The sequence below is a fragment of the Leucoraja erinacea genome, chromosome 5, assembly GCF_028641065.1.
Source record: "Leucoraja erinacea ecotype New England chromosome 5, Leri_hhj_1, whole genome shotgun sequence".
Classification (NCBI taxonomy): Eukaryota; Metazoa; Chordata; class Chondrichthyes; order Rajiformes; family Rajidae; genus Leucoraja; species Leucoraja erinaceus.
In genome coordinates, this window is record NC_073381.1 from 38,717,399 (window position 1) to 38,735,627 (window position 18,229).

Here is an 18,229-nt window from a genome sequence, read left to right on the forward strand (position 1 = left end):
TTGCAAGAAGTCAGCTGTAACAGACCAGCCCCCATTGGAAATCCTTTCCGTTGATGTCAATGATCTCACCGCACCTCCTCTGTTGTAAATAACTGGCTGTTTAAATTCAGCCTTGATCCATTGCGCAGTGTGTAGATTTTTGGCCCAAGAAAAATTCAACGACCATGCATGCCAGCTGTTAAAGGATAACATTGTTTTTATTTCAATTCTCTAGAGTTAATGCACATACCTGTCTTAAACAGATGCAGCCACATACAGTAAGTCTGAAAGCTTTGTATAGCTGTGCATTATTCATGTACATCACAATTAATTATCTAAGTTATTGTTCACCTGAATACTGTGACTTTTAAGGTTGAAGGAAATTAAAAATATAATGTTTAAAGCTCTCTTTTAAATAACATGCAATTTTGCAGCAAACTATTAATTATGCTCCAGACAATACCACTCTAATTCCAGTTAAAGTTTAACATACTGAACTTATTAACTTGTTCAGATATTCAGTTTAGCTTCTTCATTTCCAAAAATATTGACTTCAGCTGAGTTATTGAGAGAGTTGTTCCAGGATCTCATCTGTTGACCCAACATTTTTAGCAATGATGCACCGTGGTGTTGAAAGTAATATGACTACCAAAGTCCCCAGACTGCTCAGATGTGATTTTAAATGCAAAATTTGTTTATTTTTGACAAAGCAGTGATGCAAGGACATTGGGGCTGGGAAGATCAGAGTCAGAGTCAGAGTCAGAGTCAATTTATTTGTCATTTGGACCCCTGGAGGTCCAAACGAAATGCCGTTTCTGCAGCCATACATTACACACAAATAGACCCCAGACACAACATAATTACATTTAACATAAACATCCATCACATAGCTGTGATGGAAGGCCAAATAAACTTATCTCTCCACTGCACTCTCCCCCCCCCCCTGCCCCCCGATGTCAGAGTCAAAGTCATAGCCCCCGGCTGGCGATGGCGATTGTCCCGCGGCCATTAAAGCCACGCCGGGTGATGCGAGGTCGCACACCGGGTCTTGGTGTTAGAGCCCCCGGTGTGCGCTCGCAAAGTCCGCGGCCATTCCAGCCGCGCGGGGCAGCGGTGCTAGGCCCCGCTCCAGGAGCTCTTCGACCCCGCAACTCGGGCGGGAGAAGTCGCCGCCGCAGAAGCCCCGAAAAGCGGTCTCCCTCCAGGGATCCGCGGGCTCCCGGCGCCGTCGTCCACAGACCTGTAGCGAGCCTCCGACTCTCCGGCAGCAGCAGCAGCAGCAGCAGCAACAGCATCAGCAGCAGCAGCGCTCCTCCACCTCTCCGGACCCGGCCAGCTCCGCGACGGCAACGGTGAGTCGACACCTGAGTCCCCGGTCTCTTCCTGTTGGAGGCCGCTCCTCGTTGCGGCCTCAACGACGACTGAGACCCGACGAGAAAAGGTCGGGTCTCCAGTGCAGGGAGAGATTCAAAAAGTTCCCCCCCGCCCTCCCACCCTACCCCCGCCCCCCCACACACACACCCCAACATAAAATAACAAACACTACATAAAAACACAGACAAAAATAATAAAAACGCGGACAGGCTGCAGAGGCCGCTGCTGGCCAGAGCCGCGCCGCCTACCATAAGATGACCATATACTCGGCACATGATAGCCAAAGCTATCAGCATTTAGTAATCCTTACTGGAAATGTTTATGTATGGATGGCATTTAAGGAGACGGTACGGATACACACAAATAATTGGTTACTTTGCTGATGTTCCTCATCATCACAGTTTAGAGCTTTAGTTTAGAGTCCCAAAGGAGGGATGAGCAAAAAGGATGTTGGTTGGAATGTTACTCCAACATGTATTGCTGCCTTCAGAAAAACGATGTAATGGAAAAATAAGAGGAATATTTAAGGCAATAATACCACTTTTAGAAATGGTTTACATTAAACATTACAGGATTGTCTGGTGAAAACTTGAGGAAAGTAGGGGAATGACCATAGATGATGAAACAATTACAGTTCCACAACTTTGGTGTGTATTTAAATAACGTACATAGGGTGCTGAGCGATTACCGTTAGTTACAGTAGTCACTAAATTCTTTTGAACTCTGTTTGAATGTACTTGTTTTATCTTGTATAGTTGTGTCCTTTTTGTGACTTTTGTCAAGAAATAAGACAAGGCCACCACTAAAGGCTCTCTGCTGTGGAATGCAAATGGGATTCTTATTCAGTATGAAATTTTTAGCTAAAAGGAGAGGTTATATAAATATTTTTTTTAAAAGATCACAGATCTAGCCAGTATATCCATTAAGAAACTAAAGTGTCGAAATGAAGATTTTTCAGCTTTTTAGTTTGATACTGCAGTTGGTTTTGCATGACATACAGTAAATCTATGACAATGTGCATTCCTGTGAGGCTGATATTCTTTTGAAAGTTTACTATTCACATATTAGCCTGGTTTCATTGCTCTGGTTTCACTGTATTTTTTTCTGCTGTCAGATAAACCTTTGAGTATTTTTTTTAAAGTAGACTGTTGTGATTTAGTAAAAAGTTTTGCATCATTTCATATCAGACAAAGTTGGCTGTCTCAATATGGATCCCAGCCGGTTTCTGTGTAATGCACTTCCTTTATTTTGTTTTTGCCTTTTTGGTAAAGTTCTTTCAACGCTAAACATCAAGTTCTTCTGCTTATATTTTCTTCTTTTTTTGGCGCAGGTGCATCAGTTTTATCCAATAGCAAGGAAACTATGAATAATAGATGTGTCCAAACTTGTGGTCAGTGAATAGTACTAGCTGGAACAACTTAAAATCTCAAACTTTTATGGGACACATTCCTGCTAATATTTTAATGGATCTGTGCTGCATTTGTCTCTTGTTTTCACATCTTTTGTGGTTGCTTCAGACAACATAAAACTTCCAATTTTCTCTGAGATATTGATGAATGAAAGGGTGCCATAAGGGTCAGTCTGCAAGGTTTAGTACAAAGAGCGGACACAGGTTCCCTTCCACAAATAAATTCATGGGGTCCTCTTAGGTTTGTCAGGTGATAAATGGTTGTATGATCGCTCAGCACTGACTATTGCTTGATTTTATTTTCCATGATGAAATCTAAAGCCAAATGGTTATGTTTAGAACAACGCCCCTATGTTTGTAGTCTGCCCTACTATGCAGAAATATGCTGTTTGCAAATTCTTACATGAACATTTTCTAATTAAAAGTTATGTTTATGGTTGCTTTGATGATATTTTAACACTTTTCAGTTTTTGTGATATTCATGCTGCCCCTTAGGTTATTACTCAATATTTGCAAGTCAAAGAATTATAATATAACACTGATAACATGCATGGGAACCATAACTCTTTTAATATCTGATAACATGACATGGCTATAGTTCATAATAATTGAAAAGGCCTGTCCCTGTAGGTGTGACCAAATGCTGCCTGGACTAGCTATAAGGAGAGGTTGGACAGACTTGGATTGTTTTCTCAGGAACATGGGAGGTTGAGGGGAAACCCGATTAAATGTATCAGAGGTATTAAAAGGATATATGGTCGGATGGAAATATCAAAGACTAGATGGTATAGCTTTAAGACAAGAGGGCATATGTAAAGGAGATATGCAGGGCAAGTTTAAGGGAGATGGTGGATGCCTGGAACACGATGCCAGGAGACATGGTGCAGATACGATCGTGGCATTTAAGAGACATATTAGGAAGGCAGGGAATGATCAGACTTCTACTAGAATATCAATATTGTTTTTTTTTAATAGTTTTGACCAATACTTGTGTGTAATACAAGCTGAGATAGTTAATGCTAATTGGTGGAGAGCTCAGAGAAAAGACGGGGAAGAGCCATGGGGAAGACGGGGGTATCACGGGGGATGGGGCAGGAGCCAGCGAGGGGTACCAGAGGGTATGGGGCTGGAGCTGCGGGGCGTTGTGATGGCGGTGCATTTGGGACTCGCAGCGGGTGCTGGACGCTCTCCTCTGCCGCTTTCCGTTTGGCGACATTGTCCCGAGCCGTGCTGGGCTGGGCCGTTTCCGGTCCTTCCGAAAATTGTATCTGGTTGTAGACCTCTGCCGGCCATCCAGAGCGTTCCTCAGCTCCAGTAAAGAAGCGATAGCGCGGGAAGGGGCGGACCGTCCCGCGGAGTGACAGGGGAAGAGATGCGCAGTGCTGACTGGTAGGAGAGGAGATCGATCTAAGATTTTTAAACCTCACTAACTTTTACGAAATGCCACCGATCGGAACGAAACTTGTTGCAATCGCAGCACAGGAGAACGGTGGGCGAGTGAGCTGGCGAAAAATTGTAGCGCATTCGCGTACCGTTTTTGTGCAAAATAGAAAAAACGCACAAACCGGAGAGCACAAGATCAGAGTTTTAGTTATGCATAGATTATATGTTAAAAATATTTCACAGATGGACAGCAGGTCATTCAGTGAGTTTTTAACTGTCTGGTGTTACAAATAACTTTTATCAGGTAGCATTTACAAGAAGTAAAAATAATAAATGCTGAGCTTTGGAACAGGAGAATCAAGGAAGAAAGTGCATGCAGTATTCGAAACAATTCCTTGTGTAAATCTCTAAAAAAAAAACTTTGATCATGAATACTCCCACATTTGCTTTGCTTTGCTTCTGTAAGAACTGCCCCTAGATGGGATCAAATAATAGACCAGAGTACTTTTCCAGGTTTATTATTCGTAGAACAAATATTCCTACCAACATGGATGATCCTACAGGGCCCTCCATAATGTTTGGGCCAAAGACCCATCATATATTTATTTGCCTCTGTACTCCATAATTTGAGATGTGTGATAGAAAAAATTACATGCGGTTAAAGTGCACATTGTCAGATTTTATTAAAAGGTATTTTTATACATTTTGGTTTCACCATGCAGAAAATACAGCAGTGTTTATACATAGTCCCCCCATTTCCGGGCACCATAATGTTTGGGACACAGACATGTCATGTAAATGAACGTAGTCACGTTTAGTATTTTGTTGCATATCCTTTGCATGCAATGACTGCTTCAAGTCTGCAATTCATGGACATCACCAGTTGCTGGGTGTCGTCTCCAGTGATGCTCTGCCAGGCCTGTATTGCAGCCATCTTTAACTTATGCTTGTTTCAGTGGCTAGTCCCCTTCAGTTTTCTCTTCAGCATAGAAAAGGCATGCTCAATTGGGTTCACATCTGGTGATTGACGGCCACTCAAGAATTGACCATTTTTTGGCTTTGAAAAACTCCTTTGTTGCTTTAGCAGTACACTAGGAATCATTGTCATTTATTTATTTGCCTCTGTACTCCACAATTTGAGATTTGTAAAAAAACACATGTGGTTAAAGTGCATATTGTCAGATTATATTAAAGGGTATTTTTGTACATTTTGGTTTCACCATGTAGAAATTACAGCCGTGTTTATACATCGTCCCTCCATTTCACGGCACAATAATGTTTGGGACTCAGAGTTTCACAGGTGTTTGTATTGCCTCAGGTGTGTGTAATTGCCTCTTTAATGCAGGTAAAAGAGAGCTCTCAGCACCGAGTCATTCCTCCAGTTTTTCCATCACCTTCGGAAAACATTTATTGCTGTTTATCAACATGAGGACCAAAATTATGTCAATGAAAGTCAAAAAAGTCATTAGGAGACTGAGAAATAAGAATACAGCTGTTAGAGACATCAGCCAAACCTTAGGCTTACCAAAATCAACTGTTTGGAACATCATTAAGAAGAAAGAGAGCACTGGTGAGCTTACAAATTGCAAAGGGACTGGCAGGCCAAGGAAGACCTCCACAGCTGATTACAGAAGAATTCTCTCTATAATAAAGAAAAATCCTCAAACACCTGTCCGACAGATCAGAATCACTCTTCAGGAGTCACATATGGATTTGTCAAGGACCACTGTCCGCAGAAGACTTCATGAACAGAAACACAGAGGCTGCACTACAAGATGCAAGCCACTGGTTAGCAGCAAATATCGGATGGCCAGGTTACAGTTTACCAAGAAGTACTTAAAAGAGCAACCACAGTTCTGGAAAAAAGTCTTGTGGACAGATGAGAAGAAGATTAACTTATATCAGAGTGATGGCAAGAGCAAAGTATGGAGGAGAGAAGGAACTGCCCAAGATCCAAAGTATACCATCTCATCTGTGAAACACGTTGGTGGGGGTGTTATGGCCTGGGCATGTATGGCTGCTGAAGCTACTGGCTCATTTATCATTGATGATACAACTGCCAATGGTAGTAGCATAATCAATTATGAAGTGTATAGACACATCCTATCTGCACAAGTTCAAACAAATGCCTCAAAACTCATTGGCTGGCGGTTCATTCTACAGCAAGACAATGATCCCAAACATACTGCTGAAGCAACAAAGAAGCTTTTCAAAACTAAAAAATGGTCAATTCGTGAGTGGCCAAGTCAATCACCCGATCTGAACACAATTGAGCATCATATATCATTTCATATCATATCTATCTATATATTAAAACTGTGTGTCTGTCTGTCTGTCTGTCTGTCTGTCTGTCTGTCTGTCTGTCTGTCTGTCTGTTTGTCTGGCTGTCTGGCTGTCTGGCTGTCTGGCTGTCTGTCTGTCTGTCTGTCTGTCTGTCTGTCTGTCTGATTCCATTTTCAGATATTTTGTTTTTGGCCTTCCCCCCCCACAAAAATTTCAAAATGTTAAAAGAAAACCAGCTCTCACCCATGGAATGTTGGTGAACGTTCCATCGTGTGATGTCACAATGCCATCCCTCACAGATATCCAATCGGTATGGATCTCATTTACATATGCCTTTGCACCAGCCCCAGCCCCACCCCCACCCCCACCCCCCACCGCCTGTGTCGAAGCCCGTCCTCACGCGGGCGGGAATAGAGAAAGAGGATTGAGGGTGATAGGGAATGGGGAATAGATGGACTGCCCCAACCCCTCCCCCTTCCACTCTCCCTCCTCACTCTTTCCCCTCTCTCCCCCCACCCCTCTCCCCCTCCCTCCACACTCTTCCCCCCCCTCCCTCCCCTACACCATCTCCCACCTCACATCTCTCCCCCTCCCCTCTCTCCCTCCTCCCCCCTCCCCATCTCCCCCTCCTCCTCCCACCCCATCCCTCTCTCCCCCATCCCCCTTCCCTCCCCCACCCTCTTCCCCCTCTCTCCCCCACCCCCTTTCTCCCCCACCCCCTTCCCCGTCTCCCCCCCACCCCCCCCTTCCCCCTCCTCACTCTTTCCCCTTCCCTCCACACTCTTCCCCCTCTCTCCCCTACCCCATCTCCCTCCTCCCCTCCCCTACACCTCTCTCCCCCTCCCCTCCCCCACCCCTTCTCCTCCCCCCCCGCTCCATCTCCATCCCTCTCCTCACCCCCCTCTCCTCCTCCCACCCCCTTCCCTCTCTCCCCCACCCATCGTCCCCTCTCTCCCTGCCCCCTACCCCTCTGTCCTTCCACCACTCCCCCTACCCTTCCCTCCACACTCTTCCCCCTCTGTCCCCTACCCCATCTCCCTCCCCCACCACTCTCTCTCTCTCCCTCTGTTCCCCCTCAGTCCCCTCTCTCCCCCCACCCCTTTCCCCTACCACTCTCCCTTCCACCACTCCCCCCTACCCCCCTCCGCCTCCCTTTCTCCCACTTCCACCATTCCCCCTACACCCTCTCCCCCTCCCTCCCCATTCTTTCCGCTTATCTCCCCCCAGCCCCATCCCCCCACCCCTCCCCATCTCCCCCGTCCCTCTCTCTCCCCCCTCCCCACTCTTCCCCCTCTCTCTCTGCTCTCCCCCTCCATCTACCCCCTCTCTCTCTCCCCCCTCCCCACTCTTCCCCCTCTCCCTTCCACCCCTCTCTCCTTACCATTTTGGTAGGGATTTAATTTATGAGTTCAGAAATCCACTCCTTGGTCAATTATTTCCTCAGATTTTGAATAAAATTGATCACAAAACTCAATTTTAAAAATCTAAACGGCGCTCACCAGCTGCTGACGTCACAATGCACACATGCCGACCAATCCAGGCCCACCTGCGTCCTGGCCCCGCCCCCCCACACCTATGGATTAAAGGCGCAGAGATATCGAGAAAGTTCTGCAGAACAAAGATTGTACAGCTGCGTTCCGCTGTAGCTTCTTTGTTCTATAGATCTCAGAGCAGCGACTCCTCACGCGCTGAATTTCTCCACATAAGTTCCGCTGAACTTTCTCCTCACAGCCTGCGTGTCCCTCCCACCTCCCGCGCACTCATTCCAGCTGTGGGTTTCCAGAGAGTCAAAAGCCGGTGCTTCTGTGCTGTGAACGCTCGCTCCTGGGCGAACGCGTCTTGCCTTAGCGGCTTTAAAGGGCTGTTGTCAGCTGGCAGTTATCAACGGCTGCGGGCGTCGCGAGGCCGAGTTACCTCATCACCTCCCCCTAAAATATGAGTGAAGAAGGGTCTTGACCCGAAACGTCACCCATTCCTTCTCTCCAGAGATGCTGCCTGTCCCTTTGTGTCTATCTTTGGTTTAAACCAGCATCTGCAGTTCCTTCTTACACTACAAAATATTAACATATATATATAAAATATCTACTGCTGTAGACTCTGGTATTTTCCTACTACAGACGTCAGGCGAACTGTAGTCAAGATTCAAGAGTTTTATTGTCATAAGTATCAGAACAGATCAATGAAGTTATTTCTTGCAGCAGCAGTGCAACAGGTTTATAAACACAGTTCTCATTATATATATAAAAGGATGAGATGAGAGGATTCCATGGGCGTTGCTGGGAAAAGTATCAGCCTCTGACTTCAGCAGCATCGTTTACATTTGCCACAGTGATAGTTGCCTGCAGAGTTGCCAATAAACCCCCCAATGTAGGTGGTTATCAGCACCATCAAGCTCACTGTTTCTGTTTAAAGTTAATTTTCTATTTGGTACTTCATTATCGTCCCTCCCGCAAGTCCAAGATTTACCAGGACCAATGAATTGTGAGAATTGTGCATGGTAAAAAGCACCCGCTAGTTTCTTTGTAAACCTCTCATAGAATTGGTTAATCTTTTTTAAATACGTGGGGGCCCCCTAACAATAACAAAGCCTTAGCAGCAGATCTCCTTAGTGCACATCATTCTTTGCTCTCATGCAGTTATCATGCCAGTTGAGTGTATGTTCAGTCTCTGGCTATAATGTTTCTTATGTCAGCTGTTCCCTTATTACAGATGTTTAGTTTCACCTCTGCTCTAGTTCACTGCAGAAAACATTAATCCTTATCGACTTCTTAACAGAGGAACCTGAGTTCAACCTGTAATCATTAAACATTTTACGGACGCAGTTACAAAATTGAAAATTAGAAGGTGAGAGTTTGAAATGTTGTGGTAGGATATTGACAGAAAATGAAAAACTATATTTTCTTTTGGGTTAATTTTGGTTATCTTGTATTATATTTTTCTTTGTGCTTTGTATGCTTCAGCGTGCCACACTGCGTTCCTGACCTCGGCAGGTTTAAAATTAACCTCATTTTGGTTTTGCTACCTTCCAGCTGCCATTGGCGACCAAGTTTTGTAAAATGACTGGCGTGACATTATTTGTCTTTCTTCTACCTAGCCACTATCTTGCTTTTATAGCAGTCTTCGATATATTTAAAAAAAAAGTGATCTGCAATGTTATGAATAGGAGCCGCAAATCAGTATCCTACAACCATACTGTGCAGAAACTGACATATTGACATCCAATTTGCTGGGCTTGGCTGCAAGGAGGTTTTTAGTTAATCTTAACCATAGCTCTGTGTGTGTGTGTGTGTGTGTGTTCGCATGTCATTAGTTGATTTAGTACTTGGTATCTTGTTGCGTGATATGATTAGGATGGAACATAATTTAGAACTAAAGTAAATTACAGTCTGTCACCAAATATGTTTTACTTCAAGAATTTGAATACTCGGCACATGATAAAATCAGCATGGAAAGAATCTTGCTCAGCTGATACATTTGATTGTGCCTTTAGACTACCCTGCTGTAATGGAGATGTAGGTTGTAAGTCTCAATTACAAGGCTTTCAAATGTATGGATCCATGTCTAGTGTGTGCAGTGGTGTGAAAAACATTATATTGCTGTCGATCTTGAGTCTGAGCTGCAGTACTTAACCAACACGGCATTCTTTATTATAGTCTTCATGGATAATGTTGCTTATAGTCTTCATGGATAATGTTGCTCTTGAAATGTATATTTTGAACATTTTGGCGAAAAGCAAAATATTTAGAGTGAAGTTCCTTTTGCTCGTAGTCATTTTATTAGTTCTCTCAGCAATGTTAAGATTTGCCACATGAGGAACTGTTGTATAATGGTGACTTACTCTTTTGTTCAAGAAGTCATAATTGTGTATATTTCTTGGCAAATCTTATGGAACAGAAGAAACAGTATACTCAAGACAGCTAGGATTCCTCGATACATACAAAAAATATCCTTCGCCATAGGCAGATGGAAAAGATCACACAAAAATGTAAGCTTGAAAAGTAGGAACTATTAATGCATACAAGCTTGTGGTTCTGATACCCTTGTGGTTACAGTACAAGGTTAGCTAGTTAGAGGTGGCATGTTTTGAATATGACAATCTTGAAATGTTTACTTTATGGGCTATTGTCAGAAGTAGCGATTTCTGCAATTTCATTGTGGGGAACCATGCCTGGCCTGATTTCTATATGAATGCTATCCATGATCTTCTACATCGTCAGGCCAACAAAATTTAGATTAAGACAGACATGCCAGTATCACCCTACTTCCAAGAATAAGCAATGTTTTAATTTGTATTACTTCATATGTGATAGGGGCAGAATTAGGCCATTTGGCCCATTGTCTACTCCACCATCCAATCATGGCTGATCTGTCTTTCCCTCTCATCCCAATTTTCCTGCCTTCTCCCCGTGACCCCTGACACTGCTCAACAGCAAAAACCTGTGGTAATGTAGTATCACTGTAGTAGTAGTTAATTAACTACAACTTTCCAAGGCACTCCAAACTAATGGTAGTGAGCACAATTTCACATCAGGTCATTGAGAGGGGAATGGGACCTATTGGCATAGACTTATTGGGCCGCAATGTATGGTCTGAAATATCAGTTCAAAGGCACAAACCCTGAGGGGCGGTAATATTGGGCAATGTTAAAGATGTTGGAAAATTAAAATAGGCAATCTCTGTATTGGCAAGGATATGAGGTCAGGCAGTCACTGGAGAGATGGTTGAGTCGATGGTTAGGGAATAGAAAGAGTTTAGTGAACAAGCAGTTAGACGATGTCATGGCAGATGGGACTGAGATGCAAGGTCATCAGGGTAGAAATGAATACTGCAAATGTTTTGGATTCCATCACCAAGGGGCAGCTGGTAAGTGAAAGCTAAGACAGTCATGGATAGCCTTTTTAGGAACATGAGAGGTAATGATGTGGGAGCAGGAAAATAAACCTTTCCAGGTAATTCAACGGCTACAGTCAGATAAATTTAAATGGGGAAAAAAATGCTAGCAGTCCTGTCCAGCCAGTTAATGGAAAGGTGGTTTTGGAAAAGGGTAGTCAATTGCTGTAAATTCCATAAGAACATTGAGAAGGATAGAGCATAGTTTACCACTGTAACAAGGGTGAACGAAATTGTACAAAATACTCCCGTGTGGCCTCATCAATGCTTTGCACCACTGGTATTTGTATATTACCATCATCTCTTCTGAGATCCAGCAAAATATGTTGTTTCTCATGCTATCCAGTCAAACCATACCATGTGTGAGTACAAATAAGCCATACACAAATGCAACAAATAGTGCTAAGCAAAAAATAAATAATTCCTGAAATAAACTCCTGAACTCAATGCCCTGACTGATGAAGGCCAACATGCCAAACAGCTTCTTCACCACCCTGTCTACTGTAACGCTACTTTCAGGGAAGTATGTATATTAGATTAGAGATACAGCATGAAAATTGGCTCTTTAGCCCACTGAGTCCACGCCAGCCATCGATCACCCATTCACACTAGTTCTATGTTATCCCACTTTCTATCCATTCTTGACGCACTAAGGGGAATTTACAGAAGCAAATGAACCTACAAACTCGCATGTTCTTGGGATGTGAAAGGAAACCATAGCACCGTGAGGAAACCTACACGGTAACAGGGCAAATGTGCAAATTTCACACTGACAATATCTGACGTCAGGATCGAATCCATGTCTCTGGTGTTGTGAGGCAACAGCTCTACAAGCTGTGCCACTGTGCTCCCACTGTGCCACCCATGTACTGGTACTTAAAGGTCCCTCTGTTCTACAACACTCCCGAGAGCCCTGTTGTTCACTGTGAGTGTACTATCCTGGTTTGACATCCCCAGACGCTACACCTTGCACGTAACTGAATTGAACACCATTTGCCATTGCTTAACCCACTTTCGTAACTGATCAGGAATCTGCTGTAATATTTGACAATCTTCTTCACTGTCTATGATGTCCCCTATTTTAGTCTCATCTACAAACTTGCTGTACATTCTCATCCAAGGCATTTAATTAAATGATAAATAGCAAAGGATCTAGCGCCAACCTCTCTGGCACAATGCTAGTCACAGGCCTCCAGTCCGAAAAACAAAAGAAGAGTCACAACATGAAATGCCACCTATCCATGTTCACTTAGTATGAATGCTGCCTGACCTGCTGGGTTATTCCAGCATTTTGTGTTTTTTTTTTACTTCCGCCAATACCCTCTGCTTCCTATCCTCGAACCAATTATGTATCCAATTAAGTAGCTCACCCTTGATCCCATGTGATGTAACCTTCTAGAGCAATGCACCATTATGAAAAGCCTTGCTGAAATTAAAATAGACAATGTCCACCGCCCTGTCCTCATCAATCTTCTTGATTAACTTTCCAAACAAAATCCCAACAGATTTGTAAGACACAATTTCGCCCCCACAAATCCATGCTGACTATTTCCAACCAGTCTATCCAAATGCTGGTGTTCGTTGGCCTTTATCACCCTCTTTCAACCAGCACCCGCATCATTTTCTTCTTTCCGCACCTTCTCCCATTTTTCAGAAACTTTCAATTTGCTTTCTTTCTAATGTTTTGGTGTCTATTGAAAGGCCATTGACCTGAAGCATTCACTTTCTTGTGGCCAGACCTGGTCAGTAATTCAAGCATTTTCTGCTTTTTTAAATCCAGATTTTATTAGTGAATTTAAGAAAACTGCAATGAAGAAAAAACAACAATTATCATTACAATCCAGTGTCATAGCAGCTTTGACTGACAGAAAAAAAGGTCCACGTGCTAATGTTGTCTAACCACAACTTCTAATGATCATATAAAAGCAGTTGCCCACTATATCTCCAAGTTTTACAACCAAGATAAGAGTGAAGAATGGTTTTAATAACTAGGGTAACAAGGTTTGAAGTGTGAGTGGTCTGTGGAATGGATAATAGTTGTAGAAACATTGTGGAGAATGGAAGTAGGAGCGTTAAGATTTTAAAAGAACATTTCTAAGTGAATGTGGGGAGAGTTTATTTCTGCCTAGGAGACAGCACCAAAAAATATATAGTTGCAAAGGGAAAGGAGTATCCTCAGAATGTTGACAAATCAATCCTAAAAACTGTAAATATTTTTGTGGTGTTGGATAGAGTACATTAGAACAACACAGAATCAAGCCCTTCAGACCACCATGCATATGCCAACCATGATGCCAACTTAAATGTATCCATTCTGCCTACACATGGTCTATTACAGTCAATACCCTGCCTGTTCATGTCTAAATGCTTCTTAAACTTTGCTCTGGTGTCTGCCTCCGCCACTTCCATAGCAGTGCATTCTCGGCTCCTTGCACTGTTAAGGTATTTGCTTCATAAACTCCTGCAATCTTAAAACAATGCCCTTGAATATTTGTCATTTCCATCTGGGGAAAAAGACACTGATGATATAGGTATTCCGACCTAGTCAAACCTAAACAAATTTTGTTCAATTTTGATTACTTTCACATTGCATTCTTTTTCCAAAACATTGTCTCCCTTTTTACAGCCCTTTCGGGTATTGTTTTAAGTAAGAATTGTAATGGAAAAATAGCCACTGGAAGAATTGCGATAGTAGTTTGAGGGATAATTATGGGGTGCAAATCTTTATGGCCCCTTCCACTATTCGGCCTTGTCCACACGTCTTGGTCCTAAGCACTTCTCTTGGCTTTCTAGTCATTCTTTCTCTTACGATACGATACTAAACGATAATTGATCTGCCAACAGTCATAAAACACAAGATACATGAAACATGAAATTAAAGTGACGGGTGGAAAAGGATTGAGGATGTGCAAATATTTGGGAGGGGGATCCAGTCTTCCATCCATTCTCTGTCATTGCCTCAACCTCTTTTCCTTCTAAATGGATGTTCAATGTATGTGGCATTTTCATTACAATGTTCAGAATTAGAAAATTAACTAAGTAATATTTATTAAATGGTTTTGACAAAAATAATAGAAAAAATAAAATTATTAAATGGTTTTGACAAAAGTAATAGAAAAAACAAACTTGCTCCTTTCAGGTCACAGCATACTACAAACAGAACTGCCATGTAGCTAAGTCAGCTAGGCAGTGAAGTTCTTCAAAGTTTCATGCCAAAGGGCCTGCCCCCTATATGAGTTTACCAAGAGCTCTCCTGAGTTAATCAAAAAATCAAACTCATGGTAAGTACGTAGAATGTACTTAGCGGGTACGTCGGAGCTCGGAACGTCTCTTAACGGCTCGTAACGCTAACGGCAGGTACTTGGGAAACGGCGTAAGCTCGTGAAGTTTTTTCAACATGTTGCAAAATGTCCACGAGAGCCCCGAGTACCTACGAGCGGCTATTACCGTAATTCTCCAAGACTCACTGAGCAGCGTTTTGTGAGGAAAAGATTCTAAAATTGCACTTCACAATGCCATGCTTCGAAAAGTTACTGCTTATGGTTGTGCTTGTTCTGTGTAATTTAGCTCCTCACTCAAGATCTTAAATGGAACTTTTAGGGTAGATTTGTAAGAAACTATTTTCATTGGTTGGAGAATTTAGGACTACACACCATTATCAAAAATTATTAAATCCATAATTTTAAGGAGTGAAGTTAGTAAACTCTTGAACATTCAAAGGACAGCGGGTTTGTCGTGTTTATTCTGGATTAGTGAAGATGTCTGGGGTTATGGCGAGAAAGCAGGAGAATGGGGTTGAGAGACGAAATACAGATCAGTCATATTGAATGACAAAATAGACTTGATGGGCCGAATGGCCTAATTCTGCTCCTATAACCTGTGAACATGAACTTATCTTCAAGTAAAAAAGCGTGCGTTAAACTTGAGCAAAAACACCCCATTTCTGGATTCGACCTGAAGATAATAAATGTCACTAGGTTGTACTAGGCTTGTGCACAACTTCAGCAAGGCGCAGTTTAGTTTGTGGGATAAACTAACTAACCGTGTGCTCCAAAATAAGCAGGAAGTCTTATACAGACCATGAATTATTTATGAAAGGGACCTTTAGTCAGTGTTCAGGAAAACTAAGCTTGAAACACACTTCAGTTTCATAAATGTAATTATTTAGGAAACGGTTAATGCACTTTGATTTTTAATAGAAATTGGTGGCTACTGAGTGAATGGTCTTCATATTTGGTCTTGTGCAGTTGTACATGTCAGCTTTTTCTAAAATCGAGGGAACATTACAGATAAACATGATTCTAGACATTTGCAATGATAGACAGCATTTGTGGAAAGGAGAAAAACAAGGTTATGGTACAGTAATTACTTTTTTTTAATAGTCAAAGTGTTAAAGGTCACTGGATCATAAATTCTGCTTCAGTCTCCAGCCTGATTTGCTCAGGTATTCTTTATTTTTAATTTCAAATTTTCAGCATCTGCAGTATTTTGATGTTTTAGTAATTATTTCTCATATGCTTATTTCCAAAGCATTATATTATATTCCTCTCCCCATATCCCCATCCTTAGCTTGGGGAGAAATAAACAGAATGCAGTGCTCCAATGCCTCGGATTAGCAGCAAAGATTGCAGAACTGGGTTGAATCAATTTTACTAGGATATCACACTCCAGTATGAGGCTCCCACCTGTTTTAAGAAGACCACTATTATCCTAGTGACATAAGCAAGGTTATGTCCTTAATGACTACTGCCCACTGGTTCTGGCATCCATCATCATTAAGTGCTTTGAAAGGCTGATCATAACACATGTCAACTCCTGGCTCCCAGTCAGCCTTGATCCACTGCAATTCTCCCACCGCCACAATGGCAGACATCATCTTGCTGGTCCTGCACTTATCAGTGGAAAGTCTGAATAACAAAGACAATTATGTCATACTTCTATTTATTGACCATAGCTCAGCCTTGAACACCTTAATTAAAACTCCTAGACTTAGGACTCGATATCCCCCTCTGCAACTAAATCCTTGACATCCCTGACCAATAGTCCATAATAAGGTGACAAAACATTCACCATGATAATTATCAATACCGGTGCCCCGGTGTACTCAGATCCTCACTATACTCCTGATACACACACACAACTGTGTGGCAACGTTTTCCTTGAACTTCATTTACAAGTTTGCAGATAAAACCATGGTAGTGGGACGGATCTCAACCAATGATGAGGTACAGTATAGCAAGGAGATAAATAGCGTAGTTGGCAAAGCTGCTGCATCACAGCGCCAGAAACCCAGATTTGATCATGACCACGGATGCTGTCTGAATGGAGTTTGTACATTCCTCTATGATCATGTGGGTTTCCTCAGGGTGCTCCAGCTTCCTCCCACATCCCACAAACATGCAGGTTTGTAGGTTAATTGGCCTCTGTAAATTGCTCTTAGTGTGTAGGGTGTGGGTGCGAAAGTGGGATAATATAGTACTAGGGCGAATGGGTGATCAATGGTCAACGTAGACTCAGTAGGCCAAAGGGCCGGCTTCCATGTTAACCATATAACCATATAACAATTACAGCACGGAAACAGGCCATCTCGGCCCTACAAGTCCGTGCCGAACAACTTTTTTTCCCTTAGTCCCAACTGCCTGCACTCATACCATAACCCTCCATTCCCTTCTCATCCATATGACTATCCAATTTATTTTTAAATGGTACCAACGAACCTGCCTCCACCACTTCCACTGGAAGCTCATTCCACACCGCTACCACTCTCTGAGTAAAGAAGCTCCCCCTCATGTTACCCCTAAACCTCTGTCCCTTAATTCTGAAGTCATGTCCCCTTGTTTGAATCTTCCCTATTCTCAAAGGGAAAAGCTTGTCCACATCAACTCTGTCTATCCCTCTCATCATTTTAAAGACCTCTATCAAGTCCCCTCTTAACCTTCTGCGCTCCAGAGAATAAAGACCTAACTTATTCAACCTATCTCTGTAACTTAGTTGTTGAAACCCAGGCAACATTCTAGTAAATCTCCTCTGTACTCTCTCTATTTTGTTGACATCTTTCTATCTTTCACTCAATCAATTCTTCCAGTTAACATGGTTGCAAGACAACATACTCTCCCTCAACAGCAAAACAAAGGAGCTGGTCATTGACTTCAGATGGGGTGAAGTACACACCCTCGTCTGTATCGATGGTGCTGAGATGAAGATCGCCAAGAGCTTCAAGTTCCCAGGTATAAGCATTGCTTATTTGTCCTGGTCCAAGCGCATCGATGCTATGACCAAGAAAGCACACCAATGTCTCGACTTTGAAGACCGACACAAAATGCTGGAGTAAATCAGCTCGATAGGCAACATCTCTGGATAACATAGAACATAGAAAATAGGTGCAGGAGGAAGCCATTAGGCCCTTCGAGCCAGCACCGCCGTTCATTGTGATCATGGCTGATCGTCCCCAATCAATAACCCATGACTGCCTTCTCCCCATATCCCTTGATTCCACTAGCCCCATAGAGCTCTATCTAACTCTCTTAAAGCCGTCCAGTGATTTGGCCTCTACTGTCCTCTGTGGAAGGGAATTCTGGACTCGCCCAACATTGGGAACATTTTTCCTGCATCTAGCTTGTCCAGTCCTTTTATAATTTTATATATTTCTATAAGATATCCCCTCATCCTTCTAAACTCCAGTGAATATAAGCGTAGTCTTTTCAATCTTTCCTCATATGACAGTCCCGTCATCCCAGGGATCAATCTCGTGAACCTACGCTGCACTGCCTCAATCACAAGGATGTCCTTCCTCAAATTAGGAGACCAAAACTGTACATAATACTCCAGATGTGGTCTTACCAGAGCCCTATACAACTGCAGAAGAACCTCTTTACTCCTATACTGAAATCCTCTTGTTATGAAGGCCAACAT

General features: G+C 42.7%; 1 protein-coding gene across 4 annotated transcripts in view; it reads left to right on the plus strand.

Annotated features, from left to right (window-relative positions):
• The window catches only part of ldah (lipid droplet associated hydrolase), a 267,026-nt gene that overhangs the window by 88,434 nt on the left and 160,363 nt on the right, over nt 1–18,229 (plus strand). Inside the window, exon 1 of one of the 4 annotated variants that reach the window (XM_055635392.1) lies at nt 14,578–14,598. The exons of the other annotated variants lie outside the window; for them this stretch is intronic. The gene's annotated coding sequence lies outside the window, so the exon portion shown is untranslated. Of the gene's footprint in view, nt 1–14,577; nt 14,599–18,229 lie in introns of those variants that run through there. 4 annotated transcript variants of the gene reach the window in all.